The sequence below is a fragment of the Callithrix jacchus genome, chromosome 7, assembly GCF_049354715.1.
Source record: "Callithrix jacchus isolate 240 chromosome 7, calJac240_pri, whole genome shotgun sequence".
Taxonomy (NCBI): Eukaryota; Metazoa; Chordata; class Mammalia; order Primates; family Cebidae; genus Callithrix; species Callithrix jacchus.
Genome location: NC_133508.1, coordinates 113755432 through 113782538, shown reverse-complemented (window position 1 = coordinate 113782538; position 27107 = coordinate 113755432). Strand labels below are relative to the sequence as shown.

The window sequence follows — 27107 nt, the reverse complement described above, 5'->3', positions numbered from 1 at the left end:
AAAATGTAGTTAAACATCAATAACAAAATGAAAAGGTAATATATTTTCAGTATTTTTATAATCTATATAATTTTATACAATATTTACATAACAGCTTGAAAACGTGCAAAATAATGCCCTGTAATTGCTATGAAGAGGTACATATGTAGCCACAGTATAAAAATGCACATTAGACTGGTAAGCTCAAATTCAGGGTAATGGTTATTTCCGGAGACACAAAGGCAGGAACACAGAACCAGGGAAGGAACACAGGGGCTTCAATTGTATTTGAGATGTTTTGTTGCTTAAAATGTAACAATATCAACAGACCTCAAGGGTCTATGGCAAGATCTGTAAATTTGATAGAGCTGAAAGGTGAGTATTTGAATGTTCCTTATTTTATTTCATATATATATCCCTTTATATTTGAAACATTATATAATAAATACAGAAGATGTATGTGTAAATCGAATTTTGATAACCAGAATCCTGTTTTTCCAGGATGTTGTGATTGTGAGATAACTCCAGAATAATTTCTCTTCTTTTTTCATCTAGCAGCCAACTAACCCACAAATCAAGCCAGGTTTATTAAGTATCTGCTATTCATCAGGCACAGGACACTAAGGGCTGAGGATACAGTGGTGACAAAACTAGCTATGGAAGGTATCTATCCCAGTGGGATTAAAATGTACAACTACAAATCATGGTAAGTGCCATGAAAAGAAAAACTACGGAACCATGACAGAGGGTAAATTGGGGTAGGGGAGGGAGAGACATACACCATAGCAGACACTGAAGTTTGGCTACCTAAAAGGTATCCACCTACCCCTCTCCCTTGCCTTCCTCTACTGTAGAGGTTGGGAAGCTAATCATGATATTTCAGATTGCCTTGCATGTGACACAGTTATAATCAATCAGAGAGAGTTAGGAGTCTCTGGGGAGGACTCTCCTTCCTGAATAAAGAAACAAAGCCTCACTGTAAGAAAGACTTTATGCTCCTTTAACTCCTGCTATGTCATCCTGCCTGGGGCATGGATGTCAGGCTGGAGTGGAGCAGGTATCTTGAAATAATGAAGATGGAAGCCAATGCTATGAGGTGAGGCAGAGAGATAGAAGGCTGCTTAGTCCCAGACCACATTGCTGAGCCGTAGTACTAGAGCTGGACTATGTATTTATGGATTTCAAGCAAGTGAATTAATACCTACTGGCTTGAGCCACTATCAATACAATTTTCTCGTATTTGCAGCCAAAATCATCTCAAGCAGACACACACACACACACACACACACACACACACACACACACACAGTGGCCTTTTAGAAGAGGGACATTTAAGTTGAGAGGAAAAGAATGAGAGGGAGCCAGCTAGGAAGAAAGCAAGAATGGGGTAGAGACGTGGGAGGATAAACAAGACCAGGAGAGGAAGGAGCAGCATGCCTCAAAGGCTTGGCTTGTTTGAGGAAGCCCTCTGAGCCTGGAGCTTAATGATGGCGCTGCCATGGCTTTGCAGTTGGCTGGGAAGCTGAATACTTTATTTTCTTACCCAGGTGCTAGGTTAAGAAAGGTGTATTTAATGATCTGTAAACAAAGGATGGCACAAATCAAGGGGAATTGGCTGTTTAGAGAGACTTCTTTCTATAGAACAAGAAATTACCTCTAACTTAGATACTTGGATATTTGCAATTTATTTATTTATTTTTTTTGAGGTGAAGTCTCACTCTGTCATCCAGGCTGGAGTGTAGTGGCCCGATCCCAGCTCACTGCAACCTCTGCCTCTGGGGTTCAAGCAATTCTCCTGCCTCAGCCTCCCAAAGAGCTGGGATTTGGGATTACAGGCTTTCTCCACCAAGTCCAGCTAATTTTTTGTATTTTTAGTAGAGATGGGGTTTCACTATGTTGGTCAGGCTGGCCTCAAATTCCTGACCTCGTGAGCCACCTGCTTTGGCCTCCCAAGCAGTTGATCCTTCAAGGTGAAGTCCATCAAGTCCATTAGTCCAGAAGTACAGCCTTTTCTACACCCCCTCCATTGCCTAGGAAGGTGTGTCTGAGGGGGTGGGCATCAGCATTTTGCTTGTTCCCTCTGGCATAAAGTAAATTGCAATGCTGGGATTTAACCAGCCGAGTCAACCATGTCTTAGGCATTCCCTGTGCTACAAAGGTTTCTGTTTTGTTCCTTATTTGTCTGAATGGGAAGAGGTAACTTCATTGTTGAAAACAGTATGACTTAGCTTTGCGCAGTGGCAGTATCGTAGCCAATGTGGTTTAGCCGAGGCTCGATTATTGCTAATTGAAAAGAGTATGACTTGAACAACACAACAAAAATCTGGTTCCTTTACTCCTGTCCTCACGGGGTGCTAAGGAGCAAGTTGGCTGATTTTTTCATGTGCTTTCAGTTGGTCTCGTTCCCAGATCCTATGCTCTTGGCAAACAAAAGTTATTCTATAAGATAGTATTTACTGAGCACCTGGGTAGGCAGAGTGCTGGTTCAGGCAAGAAGCCTATGACTTGGAAGAAAATGTTCATTTTCAACTGAAAATCTTAATTTGATGGTTACTCTGTAAGTTTCCACTTGGCTATTTTAGAACAGACTTGAATATTTATTATTAGTTTCCAGGCCTCTCTTTTCTCTTCCCTTAGCTTTCTGTAGCTAAACTACAGCTATCTAATCCTTTTAATCTTTCATCCGAATCCTTTCCTCCGGCTCCTGAATTCATTCACTCTTATTGCTATTCTCTGCACTTTCAAATTGCCTGAGCTTCCCTAGTAATGAAGTGGTGGGAACACAACGTGTGGTGCCAGGTGCTGCTCAGCTACAACTGTCCACAGAGGAACTGTTATTCCGTGCCCTTCTGCACAGGCAGCCTCAACCTGGACTTCTCTTTCATCTTGCCAGACTGCATGGCTGGCCTGAATTTAATTTGCAAACCACTGTGCCTCCTGGGTCTACTTTGGCATCACTGCGATCTGGCGTCTGCTTCCCAGAACAGCTCTGTGTTTGGATTCTCTTTCCCCAGGTGTATTCACTGCCTTGCCTTTTTCAAATGCTCACAAAGTTATTATTCCCAGCTTACATACCTCGAGTCTCAAAGGTCATTTGCATTTTATTTCTGTTGCCTGAACTGCTCAAGATACTTTCCAAATTAGAATCATTAGTGAATTCTAAAAATGAGCAGCTTCTTCCTTTTTTCCATCCAGGTCATGAATAAGAATGCTTAAATAAGAGTCAGATCCACAGTTGCAGCAAGAGCATATTAGGAGGTTCATCTTAATCCTCCTTCAGTAATGATGCCTCTACTAGAACCATCACTCAGAAACTTCTGAGCTTACTCGAGTTTTTCAGCCAATTTTAAATCCATATACTCAACCTTCCAAATACTTATTGAGTATTAGGTTAGGTGCTGTAAGAGGGTCCAAATCACACAGGACATAACCACTGCCCTTTGAAAAGCTTCTATCATTATAAAGTACATAAGGTCTTCCATAATTCAACATTTAATACACGCCTTAAATGTGCCAAGCACTGTTAGGTGTTAAGATTCCAAATTGGAAAGTACAGAGTCTCAGTCGTTGGAGAGTTTTCATCGAAACAGATAATAGCATATAATTGCAACACAATGTATAAACAACAATGAAATGTACACCTGGGCTGCTTGTTGTTCAACCTCAGTTTCTTCATCTGTAAAATGTTTCTTCTCCTCTTAGCAATCTTCTAAGTTGCAGTTAATGTTTACGTAAGGTGAGGCATAGACAACACCTAGTGTAGCGCATGAGACAAAGTACTAAAAATGTTATTAATTATAGCAGCTGTAAGTCTAATAAAATTATTTTATTATTATTACTATTATCTTCCATATTCAATCTGATTGATCAGGACTGTCTTGGACACTGTAACAGGTGGATCTAGAAACTTATATTAGGTTCAGTAGGAAAAAATACGGCAATGAATGCCAGTATTGTGATCGGCAGGAAGAGGCCATATCTGTGCAAGTTTTTTTAACCCTACACATGACTGACAATGTACAATTTGCAGTGAAGTCCCCAGACTTAGGAATGCTACAAAATGCATAGAAGCGGGTTTTGCATTGTAGGATAGGAGGGAACGGATGTCATATTGTAGGATCTGTGCTACTTTGTGACTTTCAGTCCTTCCTAAATTGATTCAGAAACTCCAGATGTGTTTTAAGCTTGGAAAATCTAAAAGGTCAGGTGAGTCTGAGTGTGGACAAGACTTTCTGCTACCAAAATGAGGTCATTCCTGCCTGAGGCAGTTGCAGAAACTCCGTGGTAGTGGTTTGCCACTGCTGTTTCACAACAAATTCTCACTGATCTACAGCAAAATGAGAAAAAGACAATGGAGAGAAGATTTCATGCAGCCAAATGTCCTTAATTTAAAGGACTGATATTATGTTCTTTCTACTTTGTGGGTGTTAAAATGTAATTCCTTTCATAGAACGATGCTCTGAAGATTTCGCCTTCTGTCTCAGGCCTCAAAATGTTGTAATTTCCATCATGCTTATTCCTGTGAAATCTTATTGACTCCCACAGCTTTAAATACCATCGATATGCTGATAACTCCTAAATGTATATCTAGCATCAAAACCCTCCTCTAAGCTTCTGACATCTATATCCTCCTGTCTTGGATATATCATAGGCATCTTAAATTTAACAAGCCCCAAAAGGAACCTATGATTCTCCCTTCCTACCCTAACCTGCTCGTTTCTTGGTCTTTAGAGCTCAGAAAATGGTATATTAAATGGCAAGTTGCTCTTGCCAGGAATATGAGAATCATCCTTCATACTTCTCTCTTTCTTTCCTCTCTCTTCATCTGTCAGAGTCTCAAAAATCCTGGTTTCAAGATACGTTTTAAATCCAGCTAGTTACTTGCACCATGGCCATCACACGGGTCATATCTAGGCCACTGAAATGCCATAGATATGACCCGTAGATATGGTTTCTAATTGATCTCTCTCCTTCTACTTTTACTTTTCTTCCAATCCTTTCCCCAATAATATCTGGAGGAATTCTTTAAAAACATCAATCCTGCTCAAAATTCTTTAGTTACTTTTAGTTGCTCTTCACGGAAAGCTCAAAATCCTTACCATGTATAAATGGCCTGTATAATCTGAGATTTGTTCAGTGGAAGCCTTAATTTTTAAGGGAAATATTTCCCTGATACTCTCATTCCATATAATATTAATGTATAATATGACATGCTTGCAGAGAACCAAGTCTATTTCCTGCAGAGTAGGTAGTTTAATGTAAATTTGATATATATTAAAGTAATTAATGATGACTCTCTCCCCCACTAGACTATACAATGCTTGAGGTCATGGGCTATATCTAGCTTAGATTTTCATTGCAGTCCCAGAACATACCTTAGTAGCTGCACATAGTATGTGCTCAGTAAATATTCATTAAATTAACAAATGAGTGAAAAGGAAAGAAATGAATGATTTTTACTTAGTAAAATAAGAAGTTGACCACTCTTTAGGACTTGAATTAAGAAGAATTTTTGTTTTCCGGGTTTTCAAATGCAAAAGTCTGATAATTACTGGTTTGTAGTTGAAAAGATATATCAGCTTGAGCATTTGGATATTACTAGGAGGCATGGGGGTTATGCAAATGACCTTTGAGAGTCTGTGGGAGGTGCTAGTATCCAGCAGTGGGTGGGTTCTCTGCTCTCCGAGATGGAGAAATTTCTTTGTCTAGTTTTAGTTCTGGAGTTCTGGAAATCTGGACATGGCTCTAGAACTCTTAAGTAAATGCCAAGAAAAGAAAAGTAGTAAAGAAACATGGTACCCATTTCAAGTGTAAGCTTTGCATTTTGCAATAATTTATTTGCATATTTTTTCTGATGTGATAAGATCTGAAGATAAAAAAATTATTTAAGGTGAAACTGTGCCCGTACACCAACTGTCTCTACAATATCCCAATTCATAATATGTGGTCTATTAATTAGAAAGACAAGATCCTAAGCCAGCCAGTCAGATTTACATTCCCAGTAGCAGCTTGGATTATAGCACTTGGATTGTTATATTGAACAATTTATTGAGATCCAGATGTTCCAGTTCCTGACCTTCCCTGAGTGGGTGGTTGTCAGATATTCCTGTCTAAAAACAAGGCAGTCGGTACTTAACTGTGGGCTCCCACACTTGTCAAACGTTCTCCAAAGAATATGAAATTGCTTGTTATCTTTGTCAAAATTACATGTGATAGGGATATTTGCTATCTGTGTTGTAATTAAAAACTCAATTAAAAGAAATTTTGAAATCATTATCAACCTTTTCAGGCATGAGCTGTTCTGCAGAAAAGCAAGCTGTTTACAGCTTAGGCATTTGCCAGCATTTGGAAGATGGTGGAAACCTGAAACAGGCCCAAGAAAAGAGTGAGATCTGGACCAAAATGAAAACAACCCCCATGGAGGGCAAAACCAAGGCACAGATAGTGACATTACCTGTTAGGTAGCAATTCCTCTCATTCTACCACTAGCATGTGTAGCTACAATCTTCTAATTAGATTTTGTCACTTCATTAACATTGAGGACCACGGTCCCTAATGAATCTCTTCAAAATGAGCAAACAGGAGGTAGCTTATTATTATGGCCCTCATTTATGATGTACCTATCTATTAGATGGAAATTATTGGAAAAAATTAATTGCATTACAATGGGTGCCACTGAATGCAAGCACATTTGGTCCTTAGGGAAATGATTACCCTAAGAGGTGGATCATATTAATGGACTAGAGAGAGCAAGCATCATCAGTGATGAGAAGCAAGTGTGTGTGCATATCTGAAAAGGAACCGCTCTATATTGTAGTCATATAGCTGAGGCCTGATGAGAAAGCGGTCCCAGCCTCTGCCTGGCAATGTCTTAAATTAAATCATTAATTATTAATAGTCATAATTCCGTAGCAGCCTTCATTTGTTGAGCCCTTACTATATACTAGCAATGCAGATGATCACATTTAGTCCCTACAACCATCCTAAAGACATCTCACAGTTTGTAAGTGGTAATCAGGAATCAAATCAGTTTGACTCTAAAATTAGTACCCTCAATCCTAAAGCTGCGCATTCTAGGTCCAGACTGAGTAGAGAACAGAGCTCTTAAGGTGTTCGTATTATTAGCCCAGCCATCCTATCAGCCTGGGAAAAGCCAGAACATCTGAAAATAAAGTATCCAGATATGACAGTGAGTCCAAGAAAATTCTGTGGGCATTTTTTCTTCTATTCATTTGGAGATTGTTTGACATATTGTAAAACACAATTTTTTTAAAGACAAAAATGGGTTAGCCTTTACTTCTGTGATTGTGACAGTAAATAGCAAACAGCAGTAAAACCTGATTAAAAAAAAAAGTAGCACTGATTCAAATGTTCCTAACATTCTGCTAAGACAGAAGGTATGAATAGTATTCCTAATCTGTAGCTGAAACCTTGTCATGAATGAGGCAATGTGTGTGGGAACATACCATCTCGGAAGCAGCAGCACCCCCTCACAGAGCTGCCTGTGGCATTCCCCAACAGGTGTGATATGATGATGGGGACACCTCAGAAAATCTTCACTGCCCTAATGATTACTCCAGCCATGTGAGATGCACACCATGTGCTTTACTTTCTAGAACAGTGAAGACTTATACATAACTGCAGCACAGGGTGCATATTAGTACATTGGTAGGAAGACAGGTTGAATAGTGGGGCATGGTGTAATAAGGCAAGGCCCTTGAAAGCCAGAGTCTCTGTCACAAAAAGCAGATGCTCCTGGGAAGGTGGGTGCAGTTAGCTACATGACTGATATTTATATGTCAAATTAAAATAGTTTATTTCATACTTGAATGCAGATAATTAGTAAATATTTTAGGAGGAAGATGGAGTATGGAGATCCCCAGCACTGCTTGAGAAAAGCTTATGCATAGATGTGGGAAAGATCAGATACTTGGGCTGAGCCTCTAAGAAACAGTATGGAAACAAGAATAACGGAAGGCTCTTGCTCCTAGACTTCAGCAATACCCTCTTCACTGTTCTCTCTGACCTGTGGATCCACCTTCCATACTCCCCTGGAGGGACCCCATTGTTTCCTTTATTGAATTTCCATCACTAAGAAGATAAATCTGAACCTTTAACATAACAAACAGACCTTCTGTAATCTGACTTGTAGAGACTCATCTTCTGCTATTCTCTGCTCAATATTTGAAGCTCTAGGAATGCTGATCTCTTTACTGCTCAGAATATACTATACTATTTTTTACCTGAAGGCTACATTCTTGCCACCTCCTCCTCTGAAATTCCCTTCCTCTATTTTCCCTAACCGCCTTTGAACTTTCTGACTCTAAAAACTTACATAGTGATCCCTTTCTATGTCCCCCAAGCACCTTGGCATGTCTCTATCATCACACTTACCACATGACATTGACATTCTGTTTAGATATTGGTTTCCCCAACATAATTATGAAATCCTTAAGGGCAAAGGTCAGTATTATTATTTCTCTATAAATCTTCAAGTGCCTGAAGCAGTTTCTGGTTCACAATAGGCACTTTTCTGATTTTTATTGAATAAAATAATAGCAGAAACAAATGTGTATAGCACTTGAGATTTTTCAAATTGCCTCTAAATATCATCTTTAATTCATGGCAGCATTATATGGGGGTTAAAAATGCCTATTGTATTTAAATTGGTACCATATACCAAAAAAATGGCAGCTTCAGCTGAGAACTATTGTGATAATATAGTAACACAAAACAGAATAATATTATTAGAATATAGCCCATTTTTATCTTAGTAGAGAACTATGGTACTCACAAAATTAAATTCATGTATAAAAACAAATTTCCAGTTTTTAAATATTTTTGTTTTCATTTCTTTTTAAAAAAGGGATACATGTGCAGAAGATGCAGGTTTGTTACATAGGTAAATGTGTACTGTGATAGTTTGCTGCACCCATTGACCCATCCTCTAAGTTTCCTCCCCTCACACTCCACTCCCCAACAGGCCCTGGTGTGTGATGTTCTCCTCTCTGTATCCGTGTGTTCTTATTGTTCAACTCCCACTTATGAGTGAGAACATGTGATGTTTGGTTTTATGTTCCTATGTTAGTTTGCTGGGGATGAAGGCTTCCAGCTTTATCTATGTCCTTGCAAAGGACATGATCTCATTCCTTTTACGGATGCAGAGTATACCATGATGCATAAGTACCACATTTTCTCGATCCAGTCTATTATCTAAGGGCATTTGGGCTGGTTCTATGTCTTTGCTATTGTAAACAGTGCTGCAATAAACATATGTGTGCATGCATCTTTATGGTAGAATGATTTATATGCCTTTGGGTATATACCCACTAATGGGATTGCTGGGTCAAATGGTATTTCTGGTTCTAGATCCTTGAGGAATCACCATAATTTGTTCCACAATGGTTAAACTAATTTCCACCAACAGTGTAAAAGCATTCCTATTTCTCTACAGCCTTGCAAGAATCTATTGTTTCTTGACTTTTTAATAGTAAAATCACCATTCTAACTGGCATGAGATGGTATCTCATTGTGGTTTTGATTTGTATTTCTCTGATGATCAGTGATGTGGAGATTTTATTCATGTATGTTGGCTGCATAAATGTCTTCTTTTCAGAAGTGTCTGTTCATATCCTTTGCTCATGTTTTGATGGGTTTTTTTTTCTTGTATATTGGTTTAAATTCCTTGTAAATTCTGGATATTTGACCTTTGTTAGATGGGTAGATTGCAAAAGTTTTCTCCCATTGTGTAAGTTGACTGGAGAGTTGTGTAGATGTCTAATGGGTCCACTTTATCCAGAGCTAAGTTCGAGTCCTGAATATCCTTGTTAATTTTCTGTCTCATTGACCTGTCTAATATTGACAGTGGGGTGTTAAAGTCTCACACTATTATTGTGTGGGAGTCTAAGTCTCTTTGTAGGTGTCTGAAAACTTGTTTCATGAATGTGGATGCTCCTGTACTGGGTACATATATATATATTTAGAATAGTTAGCTCTTCTTGGTGAATTGTTCCCTTTATCATTATATAATCCCCTTCTTTGTCTTTTTTGATCTTTGTTGGTTTAGAGTCTGTTATGTCAGAGACTAAGATTGCAACCCCTGTTTTTTTTTCTTTGCTTTCTAACACATTTTCATTCCACCATATGTTATGGTCTGGTTCTGTGACCCCATCCAAATCTCATCTTGAATTCTAATACAAATTGTGGTCATCACATGTTGGGTGAAGGACAAGGTGGAGATGATAGAATCACGGGGGAGTTTTCCGCCATGCTGTTCTCATGATGTTGAATGAGTTCTCATAAGATATAATGGTTTTATATGGAGCTTTTGCTTGGCACTTCTCCTTCCTGCCACCATGTGAAGAAGGACATGTTTGCTTCCACTTCCACCATGATTGTAAATTTCCTGAGCCCTGCCCAGGCATGCTGAAATGTGAGCCAATTAAACCTTTTTCTATATAAGTTATCCAGCCTCAGGTATTTTTTCATAACAGTGTGAGAATAGACCAAGACATCCAGTGTTTCTCAGCTCTAAAACAACTGAATCATGGTCATTTTCCTAGGTTGTTATTGATAACTGAATATTTTATTTACCTGTTTCTCCAACCCTTTGGGTAGAAGTTGTATTCCTTCCTTTGTCCAAAATTTCTAGTCTATATAGAGTCTCTAGTCCTCATTTTGTATTTTTATCTTATTTTATCTTAATATTTAGATAGCAGATAAATTCCCAAACTGAATTTTGCATGTAAAAGCATTAAAGTGAAGTGATGTTTGATTAAGACTTCTTTCGTCCAAGAATAGTAGAATAAAATAGTCATCAAATGCTATTTTTGCTCATGAAGCAAATATAGTTAAGTTATAAAACCTGCAGCCCATTACCAATACCATTTAATGTTTTTTTCTTGAAGACAAATAGCTTTACCTCTTAACCTAGAGAAAAAAAAATAGCCTTATAGCAACAAACAAGCTCATGCTTTAAATGCTGTTCAGAATTTTAATAATGGTTTGTCCAATATTTGGATTCACTTCCCTGAGGATAAGAGAAACCAAATTAGGTTATTTAGTTACTACTCCCTTACCACAGGGAAAAATAGCATCCTGATATGATATTAATAAATTCACAGCTCTAGTCTGTTTCCAGTTTTAAGTGACTGCTTTATAGAAGAAACAGTCATTTAAAAAAAAAAAATAGATAGAAATATAGAGCTCAGGATTCTGGCCCCAATATCATTCCTGGCTGCTACCTGATGTTGAAGGACGATATTCCTGTACTTCACTTTATAAAAACCATGAGAATTAGAACTTGTCTGTTACCAGGGAAAAAAACGTTTATGCCTAAAGAAATCACACTGTGTCTGGTGATTACTGTCCTATCAAAAAAACCTATTATTTCAGTAGTGATACCAGAATTCCTGGCATTCTGTTTGGTTCGTCACAGTGATAACCTCCAAATGCCAGGAAAAAGATTATTATGAAGGCTAGTAGAATTTCTTAAATTTATAAAGTAAGTCCAAAATAGTGCCTACTATTATATTTATAAATTTAAGAAATTCTACTAGCCTTGTGTGACATTGAGAACATCAGGTAGCTTTTCTGGATCTTGGTTTGACTGAATGATTTTGCATATCCTTTTTCACTTTAACTTGCTAAGATTGACTTTATTAACAAATTTTCAACATGAAATAAGACAATCCTCAATATAAAATTATCTCTAGGGATGGAATAATCCCTAGAAAAGTGCCTGGTACTTTTCTAAGCCCTTTACAAGTAGTAATTCATTTGGTTCTACCAACCATTCCGAGAGCCAACGATTAGAACCATAGGATGTTTTCTTATCTCTCTACCTAACACTACCTCTCCCATGGTCTACTGCCTTGAGTATGATTATTCCATCCCTAGAGATAATTTTATATTGAGGATTGTCTTATTTCATGTTGAAAATTTGTTAATAAACTCAAATCTTAGCAAGTTAAAGTGAAAAAAAATATGCAAAATCATTCAGTCAAACGAAGATCCAGAAAAGCTACCTCAGTGTCACACAATCTAGTTGGCAGCAAACTAGAAACTGGAACATAGGTATCCTGACCCCTGTATAATCGGTTATTTCATAATCCATTCTTATGTGAAAGGTAAGACAATTATTTTCTTCAAAGCTATTTCCTGATCACCTGTGACATGCCATACACAAGTTAGACACTGGAGATATGGTTATGAACAGAGAAAATACCTGCCTTCATGGAGTCATGCTATTCAATTCTCTGAATAAACAAGGATTTATTGAATATGAATTATGCAGAGAGCTACAAAGAACATCTACAGAAGTAGTGTTGGGTAGAGTAGGAAAGAAAAGAGTAGAAGAGATGTTCTCTGATCTCAGAGGAATTACATGAGAGACAAGGGAGAAACATAAAACCTTCATAGGAAATTAAAAAGCAGTATATAGTTAAGAGTCCACTTTATAGTAAATTAAGGCCAGGGGATTTTAAAGAAGGGGAGACACAGGAGGTAAGAAGGATCTTGATGTGTACATTATGAAGAGAGTGAAGAGTTAAAGGTGGTTACCTACCATGGAGTATTAGAGACATGGATGGACTGTAAGGTATAGGACAGGGACAGGCACAGTGGCTCATGCCTGTAACCCCAGCACTTTAGGAGGCTGAGGTGGGTGGATCACCTGAGGTCAGGAGTTCAAGACCAGCCTGGCCAACATGGTGAAACCCTGTCTCCACTAAAAATACAAAAATTAGCCAGCCATGGTGGTGGGCACCCATAGTCCCAGCTACTCAGGAGACTGAGGCAGGAGAATCACTCAAACCCAGGAGGTAGAGGTGACAGTGAGCCAAGATCATGCCACTGCACTCCAGCCTGGGCGATAGAGTGAGACTCTGTCTAAAAAAAGAAAAAAAAAAGGTACAGGACTGGGTAAATAAAATAAGAACAGGAAATTTAACATATGTCATTTATGGAAATTAAAATACATATACATATGACAATAATTTTTTACAAGGATGTGTGCAATAAAAAAAGATGTACATGAACTGTAACAGAACGCCTCCCTCTTTGGGGAGCAGGAAAGGAGTAGGAAGAAATATAATAAATACATCAATAGACCCACTGAGGAACAAGGTCAGGGTCCTCACAGACCAATGATAAAAGTGTGTCATAATTTGATTATATCAGCCCTCTGCTATCAAGTCCAAGGAAAAATATCCTGGGATAGACACATGGAGCTTTGCAGGATGTACAGACCACATTCAGGCTGAGAGAGGAATGGGAAACGTGGTCTGTGTAAGGGGACTGAATGAGAGGGCAGAGACCTCTTCTGCCTGGAAGAAAAGGTACAGAGGAGGGAGTGGAAGAAATATGGGTAAATATGTGGTGTGGGTCTCTTAGTGGAATCCTCAGAAGACAGGCAGAGGCCTCAGAGCTGAAGTAATTGGGAACATGGACTGCAGTGGGGTTCCTGAGCAGGCGGGTGATGTAGGAAAAAGAGAGGAAGAATAAAAATCTGGCAGCATCCTCAGAAAGAAGCATCCAGGAGGCAAAGCACTGGGAACCCACACTGTGGATGTTCACATGTGGATGGATAAGGGTCTGAATTGGTGGTGTTTGTGGGAATGAGGAGCAGATGGAGAAGGAACGTGTTTTCTGAGAAGACCACGACAGTGCCATGAGGATATATCAGCTTGGTTCTTTGTATGGGACTTTTTCAAAAGTTTGCTTCAGAATAGCCATGGTTCCTGAAAGCAGTTAAGTGGGTCACTTGCTTAGCTTTCCTTAGTGGTAGATTAATTAGCCAGCTGTAACTCCCGGATCTCTATTTTTAAATAATGACTTGCATGAGTCTCCAAAGACAAGAACTCACCACTGGTACACAGCACATTCTGGCAGCTGCAAGTGATTATGCCCAGTGGAAATTAAATATCTTTTAGAGAAATCATGCAAGATCTCATGATAAATGTGAAATTAACCCCTGCCACCTCTATGCCCACCTCATTTCATTGCTTGCCTGCTATCCTAATAAGCAGAGTCTCTGGGGTCTGAAATGACAGCAGAATTGGTGATATTTTTAAAAAAGCATTATTCATCTATGAGCATTGGTAGAATACAGAGCTTTCATCTCCAGTTGGGCTAGAAGCTCTGGAAATCAAACCAAAGTAAACATGCAATACCATTAACTCATGATCAGATGGAGATACTTACAGCTCCAGGGATACAAAGAAACAACTGGACTAACCATTTTATTTATCATTTTAGGCATTTTCCTCTGCTTAAAACCCTTATTCACACTTCTTTTCCTTCTGACCAAATATATACATTCTTTATAAGCTGCACGTTTCAGATAGTGTGTGACTCTATACCGTCCCTTTTCACTCCCCATTTCTACGTTAGGTTTGGGTTGTTGTCATTCGTAAGAGATATTAAACACTGCGCTCTCAATCAGAGTGGAACCAGAGTGAAGGGGAGAATGAATGCTGGTGGTGAGTCACTCTGACCAAGCTGCCCGGGGAAGGGTGCTAAGGTTCGTAGTGGCATTTGGCGTTCGGTATTTAGACACCATTTGTAAATGCATGTTTAATAAAATGGCAATCAATATACTTGTCATATCACCACATGGTGAACGTGATTTGTTTGGCAACTTTAAACAAAAGGCAGATGTTAGGTCACCCTATGGTTCCAGCAGGCAAATATCTTCCCTGGGTGGGTGAAAATGGCAGGCTCAAGTTTCGTACATAACTGTAAAGATTTCATAACATATTTCTGATTTCTCCCTTGAGCGCCAACAATCAAGAATCCAGGAGAGGAAAAAGAAGTGATGCCTCCATATAGGGCAGTAGGATTTGGGGTCATATATGAAGCAGAGGAAATCAGTAAAGAAAAGAGAAACGGAGCGACGGGTATCCCAATATCCCTGCCCATTGTTCTAGTCTGTCACTGTGCAGCTGTGGTTGTCTGCTTTCTTTTCAGCCCTCACCTTAATATCAGGCCTTTCCTTCACTTTACACATGCCCCAGGATGTCTTGGATGCTCCAAGGGAGGGCCTCAAACTCCAATGTTGCTAGGCAGCACTGTTTTTTCTTTTCTGAGTCCAGAAGGGGCACAGCCTGGGCCTTTACCTTGACCTTTGAACCCCCATGTCATGGAGTTAACGCGGTTCCTGCCTCCAGCTAATGGTTTCCATCACTGCAGAATTGGGTCTATTTTATCAATTATGTGAACTTCAGTCTTTGGCATAAAGGTCATTATTATGTTTTGCACCTGGAATTGTATTGTAATGAAGCAAATCGCATTCTCTTACAGTCAATGAGGGGGAAAAAAAGCACACAAAATGGAAATTACTCCTAAAATGACCTTGCTAGATTTCTATAGCTGGCTAACAGACCCTGTTTCTATACATTAAGAAACTGACATGGCAGCTTTGTCATACAACCAGGCAGCCCAATTCATGTTAGCAAACATGTTATTATGGAACATATGGCAAAAGCCCATTAATAGTATGCACAGTTGATGAATTCCCAGTATAGTTCCTGTGATGTTTACTGATTCACTGCCACCTTGCCCCAGGCTGCTTCCAAACATGTCAGAAAAATAAAATGTCATCCATATTTGCATTTAAAAGTTATTCCATATTTACACATGCTAATAAAAACTAAAGCTTGCTTTTTAATGAAGGGGCAAGCTCCATAATCAATTTTCTGAGCGGCCCGAGAGCTTGACATGCTCTGCATACATTGCATTCACTGGAATAAAAACTTGGAGACACGAGTAGGCTGGCTCTGTGGCTTTCTCACCTCTTGCTGGGTGACAGCAGCTGACAGCAGACAGCCACCCTTGAGGGTTGAGGGTACCTGCAGATCACTCACTTTCTCTATCTAAACAACTTGCCTTAGATTTTTTTCTTAGTGCTGAAACAAATATTTGATGAATCAGTGAATGAATTAGCTATGAGGATAGCCACAATTTGATGGTGCCCTCTAACTTCCCTGCTCCTTTCATTAATAATCAGCTCCATCTCCCAGCTCCCTGGCCTTGTTCTCTTGACTGAAATATAGCATTTGGAGTCATTAACTAGGGTATGAAGTTCTGGCTTTAATAAATGGCCACTTATGTTACCATGAGCAAGTCATTTAATCTCTCTGAGCCTCAATTCCCTTATCCATGAAATGGGCAAATTATAGCATTTGTTTTGTAAGGATTCTTTAAGTTTCAAGAGACAGAAACCCAGTTCAAACTATTTAAAAGTAAACAAAAAGAAAACATTTATTGGCTCACGTGGCTTGAAGGGATACTGCGCTATCTGACCAAATCAAAGGATAGGGATCAAGATCTCAATTGCTAGGATCAAAACTCAAAGCCAAGAGAACTCACTCCCTAGTCCATCTCTCAGCTCTGCTCAGCTCAGCTCTGTTTGGCTTCATTCTTTTTTACTATAGCTGAACTTTCTTTATGTGGCAATGAATGTGGTCGGTTTTAGCCCCAATCTCACATTCTTCTAGTATAATGAACCCTGAGGCAAGGCTGTTTTTTATTTATTTCAAATCAAATCCTTACTTAGTATGTCAGAGGGGGCCTCAGATCGGCCCTGCTGGTTTACATGTTTGCCTTAGGTTAAGAAGTATATGATTAATCAGCCATGAAGTTGTGTCCACCCCTGTTCCTGGGATGAAAGGTAGTGGTTAGGATACATAACCAGAAGAAGGGAACTAAAAACCTCACTGAGCAAATAAGGCAAAAATAAAAACTACCATTCTACTAACCTATTTCACCAAGGTTTCTGGATTCTGGCATAAGCAAGTATTGAGTAATCATAGGTTACTATTAGAAATAACTGGACTTTGTAAACTACTAAAAGTCAAATATGAATCCTAGCCAAAGAACTACAAATCTTATTTATTAACTCTCTCAGAGGGTGAAACCAGCTAAGGCCAGTATTAATGACAATTAAAATGATAATAGGTAACATTTAAGGCACAATCACTACATGTGAGGAACTGCTTTTGTGAGCATTTTATATGTATAAACTATGAAGTAGGTACTATCATGTGTCCCAGTGTTTGCATAAATAACTAATGCAAAGAAAGGTGAAACAACTTGCCCAAAGTCATAGAACTAGTGGTAAACCAGGGTTTGGAACCAGGGGGTTTGAGCGACAGTTCATACTCTCGATCACCAGGCCTTGCTGCCCCTTAGTTCTTCCTGTAATATTTTGCATTTTACTGTGTATCTTTCCCTTGAGGCACTAAAAACTCCACAAGATTGGTAATTGTGTCTGTATTACTCACAGTTTCATACATATTCCACCTGTAAGGCCTACATGACTGGTATGAGAAAAGCAGAGATAATTGGGATAGGGCTAAACTTTAACTGCACGAATATCATTCAAATAATAGTGCTGTTGAAAATTAATATGTACATCCATTTTTTGAAATTCAGGAAAGATGCATAATATTCAGGTGCCTAATAACTTGGCTGCTAGTTAATCATGCTTGACACTTATATAGCACTTCACCTTTTAAAATCATTTTAGAATATGTTAGTTCATTAATCCCTACAACATCCATGTGAGACAGGAAAGGTTCCTGAGCCTGCCTCTGATCTCCCTACCATCTGGTATCTAAATACTTGGGCGACTAAAGAAGGAAGAAAATAATTAGATAAATCAAGCAAGGAAACACATACAGCCAAGAACGACAGAGACTTGTGGCCAGTGAAGGTGAAAGAAAATCCTCCGGCTCTGTGGAGGTTTGCCTTCGACACATGCATTTCAGCATAAAATATGCATATAATAATTATTATTCACTTCTGACTGGTTGAAATATAAGAAAACAGCAAGCAGCCTGCATCTTCATCTTCAACAGGTGATGCCTGCACACCAATCACTTGAGATCTCATTTCCACTAATTAAGAAGTGCTTCTAGTTGTCAATTTTCATGATATTGGCATACTTATATTCCAAGTCCTGTTTCCCACTACTCCTTCTACTTTTCACAGAAAAGAATCTGCTTGATGCTAACATCTAGTATGGTTTCAGTCACATTCAATATATTAATAGCTTCCTTTATGTTGCCCTGTTATTTGGCTCATAGTTTCTAGAGAATAATGCTGAGCTGATTTCACCAGGCACCTGAATGAAGGTATTCTTGCTCATTGATTTCTCACTCATATCCTGGGACCACCATTGCCTCACTTCAGGCATGGATGCCAATTACTCTGACGACCCAAATATGTGGAGCAATAAAAGTAGTTGAACAAGGGCTAAAAACACTATCCTAAGATGCTTTGGAGCCACAAACAACATTTTCAAAATTAGTTAGAAGTTATTCCTATTAATAGAATGACACAAAAATCATATCCAGCCAGTGTCAACATACCATGTATGTATCTCGTTAGTAAAGCATCTTCTTTCTAGCATTAGCTTATCCTGCTGTCTCAGAATACTGAGGATTGAAAGGAAGGTAGTACAGGACAATAGTTGTGAATGAGCTCCAATTCTAGCATCCTGAAGAAGCTTGGGTTCAAACTGATTCAGTGAATTAGTAACAGTGTGACCTTAGGCAAGTGTCTCTATCTCTCTGCATGTCGGTGTCAGTTTCTACAGGATAGTCCCAGAGCCTACCTCATAGAATTGTTACAGAATAAACAAAGAAATTACTCACAGGCTTAGCCCAGTGACAGGGATATAGGGAAATGCTCAGAAGCAAATACTATTCACTGTCCCCAGGTTTCTTTGATATTCTCACATTCAATTTTAAGGCATAATACTAAACCTATCGTGAAATGATAAACAAGAATTCTAGATATAATTACTTGTGAAAGAGGAATATGTTGTGGTCTGTGTTAACACATAATGATCTTTATCTCACCAGGTTAGAGACAGAAATGCTGTAAATCACTCAAAAGGTCAAATACTTGTCAGCAGGTAGCATATTAATACGTAATGTTGACCCAGGGCAAAGTCAGGGAACAGATGATTGGCTTATAATGAGCCTGTATTTTTCTGCTGATAACATCTCCCTTCTTTTGGAGATGGTATCCTAACCTATTTTATGTGGGACAATCGAGGCCTTTTCGGGTGCCCTTTTCAGGTGCCTTGGAAGTCCCAACAATTAAATGGGCACTTCACCGACTCATGAGTGTTATTCTAGCAGCCCAAAGCTCTCAAGGTTATTAATGGTAGCTTTTGTCCATTTCTCATAACCATATTATTAACCTGGAAGAGTGATTTTTCAGTTCCTTTTCCTCCCTTCAAACAGATACAAAGATAATCCATAATAAAGAGTTGACAGTGTCTCTGATTGCCTATTAGCATGGGACATAGCAAGGATGCTAGGAGTTGGGGGAGGTGTTATCAGGTTCACAGGGTTAATTTGCGTTGTCTAAAATAGTAAATCATTTTTGAATCAATCCACTGGAGGGAAATATAGAAGGAAGCATTCAAACCACAGTTCTCAAGCAGAATGAACACTTATTTCACAGACACAATTACAACTGCCAGGGAAGAAAATTTTTCCAAAACTATTTAATCTCTGAAATGGACAATAAGCTTGTCAGCCTCTTAGGCATTTCAGCCTTGATGCAATGGTTCATAGAAAGTCCTTCCATGAGCAGATCCCATCAGATTCATCAAGTGTCTCCATTCTCTCACAATAAAAGTGTTTTAAGGCTCTGAGGATGAAGCAAGATTTCTGTGTGCAATATATGCTCCTCTCTGTCACCAATGCAAAACCTGGGGATGCACTGGAAACAGAATTGACAAAGGAGGATATTTATCTTGTGATTGTTTGAGATACTATTTCTAAGCTAATCTCCCCTGCAAATCACGGAGTCCAATTCAGTTCAAGTCTAATTCAAGTTTGTCTTCCAGAACAGCTAGTAAATCCTCAAAAACATGAACTATGTACTTGCTTTGCATCTCTTTCTACCCATCCTCCTCTCAACTCCATGAGTTCACTGGCTATAGAAAGCATTCAGATTAAGACTAGAATTAGCATTCAGAGAATTTTCTACAACTGGCTTTTTGTGTTATCACGTCTATTAATGACTGAATATCATAAACAATAAAGTTTATTTAGGAACTAAAGTGTCTACAGCAATTAAATATGAAGGAAGTATTCAAAAATACAGCAAAAAGGATCATATATTTAAAGCATTTAAATTGCAAATGATGTTATTGACAGAACTTTTAAAGAAATTTTATGTTTGGGTTAAAGAAAGATAGTCAAAAGCGATGTGTTGACTCCATAACATTTATAGACAAATAAATATTTAGGATAGATCAGTTTGCCACCATGAGCAGAAGCTTCAAGAAATACATAAAGTTAAAGGGAGCTGTCCTTAATTTCTACCTCACTGAGTCAACGAGAAAAAATAAAATCAACTTAAAGGATTCCAGAGTAATGACATGACTCGTTAGTGTTTGAAGGCCACTTCAAATTAAAGGATTCGTCTTCACTTACTGAGAGAAGAAAATTATTAATGAGCTTCATGCATGAATATCTGGAAAGGACTGTAGGTCATTCTCTGGGCATAAAACAACCTGAAGTTGTAAACACAAGGGATTTAGTTTTCTTAAACCAGGTTCTAAAGAAAATTTGCTCAACTTTGATTCCACGGCTCACTGTTTGATAAAGAGTGCTAGGAATGGAAGTGATATGGTCACTAGTCCATTGAGAAGATCCGGAAGTGTTGCATACTATATACTCAGGATAAGTACCAGAGAGAAGGGAAAATTCTATCATCGTTCTGCAGAGATATGCAGAGGAAGGGGGGAAGATGAGTCTTCATTTTTCCAAATTTACGCTATTCCAAAATCTAATGGTAGTGAATTCAGAAGACAATGTAAGACGAGGAAAGGTCAAGCCTCTCTTTCTGAATGGTCAGTGTATTGAATATTGAATCGCTACTGAGTTTGTCATTGTTTTTGGTATTTGTTCTTAAGCTTGGAACTTGAGAGTCTGCTTCCATTTTTAAGATGTGTACATATTAGGTCCACTTTAGTGAGGTGTCCATTTGAAGCATCTGATAATAAAAATTTGGGGTTTGGAAAAGCTGTACTGAATGAATTGTCTTAGTCTCTGTAAACAAGTCACACACACACACACACACACACACACACACACACACACACACAATTGTTTAAAGAAAAGTGTAATATTCAGGTGGAATGCCAAAGAAGAAGACCAGAATGTGAAGATGAAACAGGGTTGGGAAGTTTGTAGATAGCGGCGATGCCTCCTGTATCAGCAGTGAGAAAGATACTAGATTAAGATTCTCTCCAGAGGGCTAAAATACTGCCAAAAGAACTGGGCATCTGTTCACGAGCTCATGAGATGATCTATATCATCAATTTGCTTCTTAGGGAAGAAAGGAGCAGAGGCTGACCTTTTGGAAATTCCTTTCTAGTGGCCAGGAATTACGGCAATTGTATTTTTTACTGGGATTATGTTTCTTCCTACTGTGTATTTGAATTGCAAAAGCCAGAAGCATAGCCTTCCTTGTTGAAGTTCTTCAAGTTGACAGTCTGATAGTTGTATCTATTTTTATTTACTTTTAAATTTAAATTCAAGCCAGTGTTCCTAGACATCTTCACAAGCGGAGGGCCTGTGGGAAATGTTCCATGGCTCCCATGTGTATCTGAAGTTTGGCCTCCTCATTATGATCGATTAATATTTCAGAGTTAATTTTTTTTCTGAAATTGGAATAGATCTCATTTTCCAGAAAGTCATTTATATTGTTATTCATTTTCTTTTCACTGTCTTGTTTATCACTAAAAAATGCACTGATGATTTCATAATGAGAGAATATTATGTAGAAATGGAAATATAATCTTTGAAAAGTATGACTTTTTATGTAGTAGGTAATATTTCTCTTCAATTTCCCTTTTCATATGGGAGTTTTTCTTTTCTAAAGGGAAATATAAATGTTAGGAGAGAAACAAAATATATTTCACAAATTTTTTATATATATTTCTTCAACTACTATAAAATCTAGGGGGATAAGATGATTAAAGTCCTTCATTTATAAAGAATTCTCTCAAAAATCCCAGAAGCTAGAGACAAATCATTTTTATTATTGCTTGAGTTTTGTTAGGGGCATAGAATATACCAAATTCTGTTAAAAAAGTTTGTCTCTATTTCTTTAATATTATACACAATATTTGGATTGTTAAAAGCAATACTATGCATCATGTGAAAGATACCAAGAAAGCCACTGACTCTGAACTTCATGCAGTCATCTGTTCACAACTTATTTAATAAATAAATGATGAACATCTTAGCACATGATTACATATGCTAAGTATTATGGTAAACATGAATATGAATAACATAAAGACTTTAAGAAATGTATAACATGGTAGTAGAGACAGATATATCAGATAACTATAACATAGAACATATAGTCTTCACCTTTAAGAAATGTCTAACATAGCAGTAGAGACAAATATATAATCAGATAACTGTAACACATGCAGAAGGTTCAAAATGCGCTGGGGGTTCTAGTTCAAGATGATTCATTGAAGGGACATGCTCACCTATCTTCCCTCTCAAATTACTACTGACAAGACCTTATAATATGATTGTAAAAGCCAGGGTAAGACTAGATAACTTGTTATCCCAACAGCAGAGCAGTATATAATAGAAATTTCAGTTAGATATGAATAAGAACAGATTGGCAGGCTTTTTGTTCCACGAAGGTTAGTTTTCAGTAGATTGATTTACCTGTTGATAAATGTTTTTTAAAAAAAACAAGAAAATAAACACAAAAATTATGTTTAAAAGTATGAAATAGATAGTTGTAGAAACAATAAGGACTAGAGAGGCTAAAATCACTGGAAAGGAAGGCTATTGGACAGGTGTAATAAAGATCTTCAACTGCATTGTTGTCCTGGAAGACAGTGTTGATTCTTGACATGGGTAGACTGGGAAGGTAGGCTTTCAAATGGGAAGGGGGCAATGTTGGAGACAGAGAAACCAGTGGCTATTTTGGCATTTACAAGGATTAGAATCACAAAATTGGACAACTGAAGAGCCTCAAGACACAACTCATTCTCCCCTCAAAATATATGCCAAATATTGAAGGTGTACAGGGTGGAGCTCAAGAGCTAAGCTACAAACCCTGAGTGGTGGAGTGGGACATTTTGTACTCTCCTAGTGCTGAGAAGACAAAAACTTGCTAGGATGAATGAGCTAGTGGACAAAGTAGTGTCTTCATTGCAAGCTGCAGATATCTCCAGAATACAGACAAAAGAAACCAAAGATAGACCGAGTCTTAATCACAACTTCTAATGGGTCTAAAGTCAGCCTATTCCTGGATAAATTAAGGTGATAGCCTCTCTGTCTGGCAGAAGAAAGGGCAACTCTTTTCTAATGCAAGATCACAACATCTAGAACCTTTGCAGTCTTTATACTCAGTCTCCTGTACTTATTAAAATCCTTTTGGGCATAGCAAGAGACAGGGCCATGGGTCCAAAAATGAAGAGAACAGAAATAGGCAACAAGAACAAGTCCATACATGATGTAGGTGATAAGACAAAGACTACAAAATAACTGATTAACATGAACAAGAAAAGCAGACAAATTATACAGCAAAAAGATAAAATGTTGCAGAATTTTATCAGATAATTAAAATCTGAACCAGTCATGACCTGTCTAGCTGGTTAGAATCACATTAAGGTTGATGCCTTTGTATCTGATACCAGAGGTTCATGTCTCAAGGTTAAACATTTGAGGGAAAAGGATGGATGCCAAGGTTGGGTCAGGACAATAAATTGTAATCTGTAGGAATAAACTGGAACACATGGGGATGGACCTGGGACCCTTCCAGTTTCTCATTGCTTCTACCCTCAGTGGGAATTGTTGTGCACAAGCAGTTATAAGCTTTCATCATACAGTCGGCACACCTTTGGCTGAGGATTCAGAGATGCTGAAAGAGGAGTAGCTGAAGGCCTGTCTGCTGCCCAATACCAGTGATGTGAACCAACAGATCAATGACGGCATGTGTGAGCTGCGACAGCATTTGAGTCTGTTCATGACTTTCCTGGTGCAAATCAAAATAGTCACTGCTTTAATTCCACCTTCCAAATTTCACATGAAATGTCTTTCATGACCCACTTCAATTGGAAACAGGGAAGAAAAAGAACCGTGAGAAATGTAGATCAGACTAACCTAACTGACAAAACATAAAGCCACCATAGAATCTATACAAAATAATTAGGTGGGATTTCTAGAAATAAAAAGTGCTATGTCTTAAAATAAGAACTAAATGGATACATATAGTACCATGCTGGACATCGCTGAGGACAAGATTAGTGAACTCAAAGACTGTCAATACAAAAGATGCAAGTGGAAGTACAAATAGGAAAGAAAGGGAGGAGGCAAGAATAGAGCAGAAGAGAAATCAGGTCACAAATATGTAACTTGTATATCAGAAAGAGAGAAGATTAGGAAGAAACTATATTTGAAGAGATAATGGCAACATAATTTTTCCAAATTGAAGAAAAGCATCAATCCATAAATTCAAACAAATCAGTAAACTAAAAGCATAATAAATGTTTTTAAGCCGTTAAGGCATACCATAGAAAAACAGATTTAAAAAAAAAGAAGTAAAATAAATCACAAAAGAAGCAAAAAGAAAAATACATGTTATCTTTGAAGAATGATTTTTTTTTTAAGAGATAGAGTCTTGCTCTGTCACCCAGGCTGGAGTGCAGTGGTGGGAACCACTCACTGCAACCTCTGCCTCCCAGGTTCTGCCTCGGCCTCTTAAGTAGCTGTGAATACAGGTGCATACCACCACACCCAGCTAATTTTTTGTATTTTAGTAGAGACAAGGTTTCACCATGTTACCCAGGCTGGTCTCAAACTCCTGAGCTCAGGCAATCTGCCCACTTCAGCCTCTCAACGTTCTAGGATTACAGGCATGAGCCACCATGCCCAGCCTGAAATGATATTTTTAAATGCAAAAAGTAAATATCAACTAGCATTGTACACTGAATAAAAATATACCTTACAATTAAACAGGAAATACTAACATTTCCAGAAAAATGAAAAGACAATTCATCTCAGTAGAATTGCACTAAAGAAAATATTAAATAAACATTTTTCATAAATAACATAATCACAGAGGAAAATGCAGAAATGAAGGAAAAAATGAAGAGCAACACAAAGATAAATATTTGGGTACATATAAGTGAATATATGCCAGGTGCCATGGCTCACAATTGGTAATCCCAGCTATTCAATAGGCTAAGGCTGGGGGTTGCTTGAGCTCAGAAGTTTCAGGATAAGCTCAGTTGCCCACTGAGCAACATAGTGAGACTCTCTATCAATCTCCCTCCCTTTCTCCTTCTCTTTCCCTCTGCGTGTGTGTGTGTGTGTGTGTGTGTGTGTGTGTACATATATATATGGCACAAAATAACAATGGTTGTGTTTGGGAAATTTAAAATATATATACAATTAAAATACATGGCAATAATTCCAAAGGAATAAGTGAAGTTAAAGTGTTATAGGTTGTATCCTTATTGTGGAAGAGGTGAAAGCAATCATTTGTATTAGGATGTAATAAGTCATGGGTACATATTTTGTTACCTTAAGCATTAAAAAAGTTGTTTAAAATGTAAAAATAATAAGATAATAAACTACTGAATGACAAATCACCTGATTAATCTAAAAGAAAGAAGAAAAACAAAAGGCAGTTTAAAAAGCCCAGAGAGACTAAATAATAAGAAAGATATACATTCAGATATATCAATAAGTACATGAATAAACAAAATAGTTCAAGTAAAAGATTAACATTTTTAAGCTAGATTTTAAAAAATTGTATGTGCTTATGACAGTAGAGTGGTACCATGTACCACGTAATTACAAACCAAATAAAACTGGTATAGCTATACTGATATTACTAGAAATAAACAAGGTCATATCATAGTGATCAGGGGTCAGTCCACCAGGACAATATATACCAATTTTAAATCTCAATGCAACCAATTTAAAACAACTTAGCATGTCTCTGAAATCTATAAGTCATGCAGATAAAAGAGCCTCCAAGGTAAGTAATTTTTGCCAGATGAACCACAATTAAGCCCAAGATCAGAAGCAACAGAGAAGGCTAGAATTAGAAAACGATGGGTCATTGGACCGGTATTTTTATTATTGTGTGTATGTATGTATGTGTGTGTGGTATGTGCATGTATACCATGCCAATCCCCTGCCCTCAGAGCAGCTGACCTCAATGTTTGCTTCTAGGATCATGCTGTAAATACAGCTTTATAAAGTGGGAATTCTGAGAAGTACCTCTGATAAATTGTGGTCTCCTGTGCTGAGATAAGAGGCTATGACCTACCCTTTTAGAGGGGCCCTTCTAGTTATGTCTCTTTTCTCTTGCCTAGTAAGTAGAATGAAGGCTTCTGCTACTTGTACCCATATTTACCACTACTTCTCATTTGTGCTGAGTAAATAAGATGACACTATCAATACTTTCCCATCAAGATATAATCAATTACTAAACATTTGAGAGAATCACAGTATGAAAAGAGACTCACTGATGCAACAAGCAAAAATGTAACCCCTAAGAAAGTAGGAGTTAATATAGAGGAAACAGGAATAAAATGGAAATACATATATATATAATTTTTTAAGTGCATATTTAAAAATATATACACTTGAGTGTATATTTAAGTGTAAAAATACATAATTTTAGAAGTGTATAAATATATATGAAAATATACATACAGTATGCATGTGCATGCATGTGTGTATGGATATATCCATATATATTTATACACTTTAAAAAATTTTCATAAATATTTATGAAAAAAGCAACTGGGTGCTATAAAAAATTAATGGGCAGAGTCCTTAGAAATTAAAAACACAATTACCATAAACTTAATAAATCAGCAGAATAGTTCAAAATAGAATAATAAACTAGAAGATTAAAATGAGGGATTCTCCTAGAAAAGAGTAGGGATGACAAAGGGTTGAACAGTATGGAAATGAATTAACTCAGGGAGAATGAAGGCCCGTACCACATATCCATAAAGATTAATGAACCAACTGTATGCATCTCCAGGATGTTGAGCTGTATTAATCAACAGTCACTAGCTACACATGGCTATTTACATTTAAGTCTAA

At 37.8% G+C, this 27107-nt stretch overlaps 1 protein-coding gene and 1 pseudogene across 3 annotated transcripts in view; one reads left to right on the top strand and one right to left on the bottom strand.

Moving 5' to 3' along the window:
- The window catches only part of ST6GALNAC3 (ST6 N-acetylgalactosaminide alpha-2,6-sialyltransferase 3), a 580668-nt gene that overhangs the window by 87914 nt on the left and 465647 nt on the right, over nt 1-27107 (bottom strand). The gene's annotated exons all lie outside the window — the stretch shown is intronic.
- LOC118143298 (U4 spliceosomal RNA) lies at nt 2206-2275 on the top strand (annotated as a pseudogene).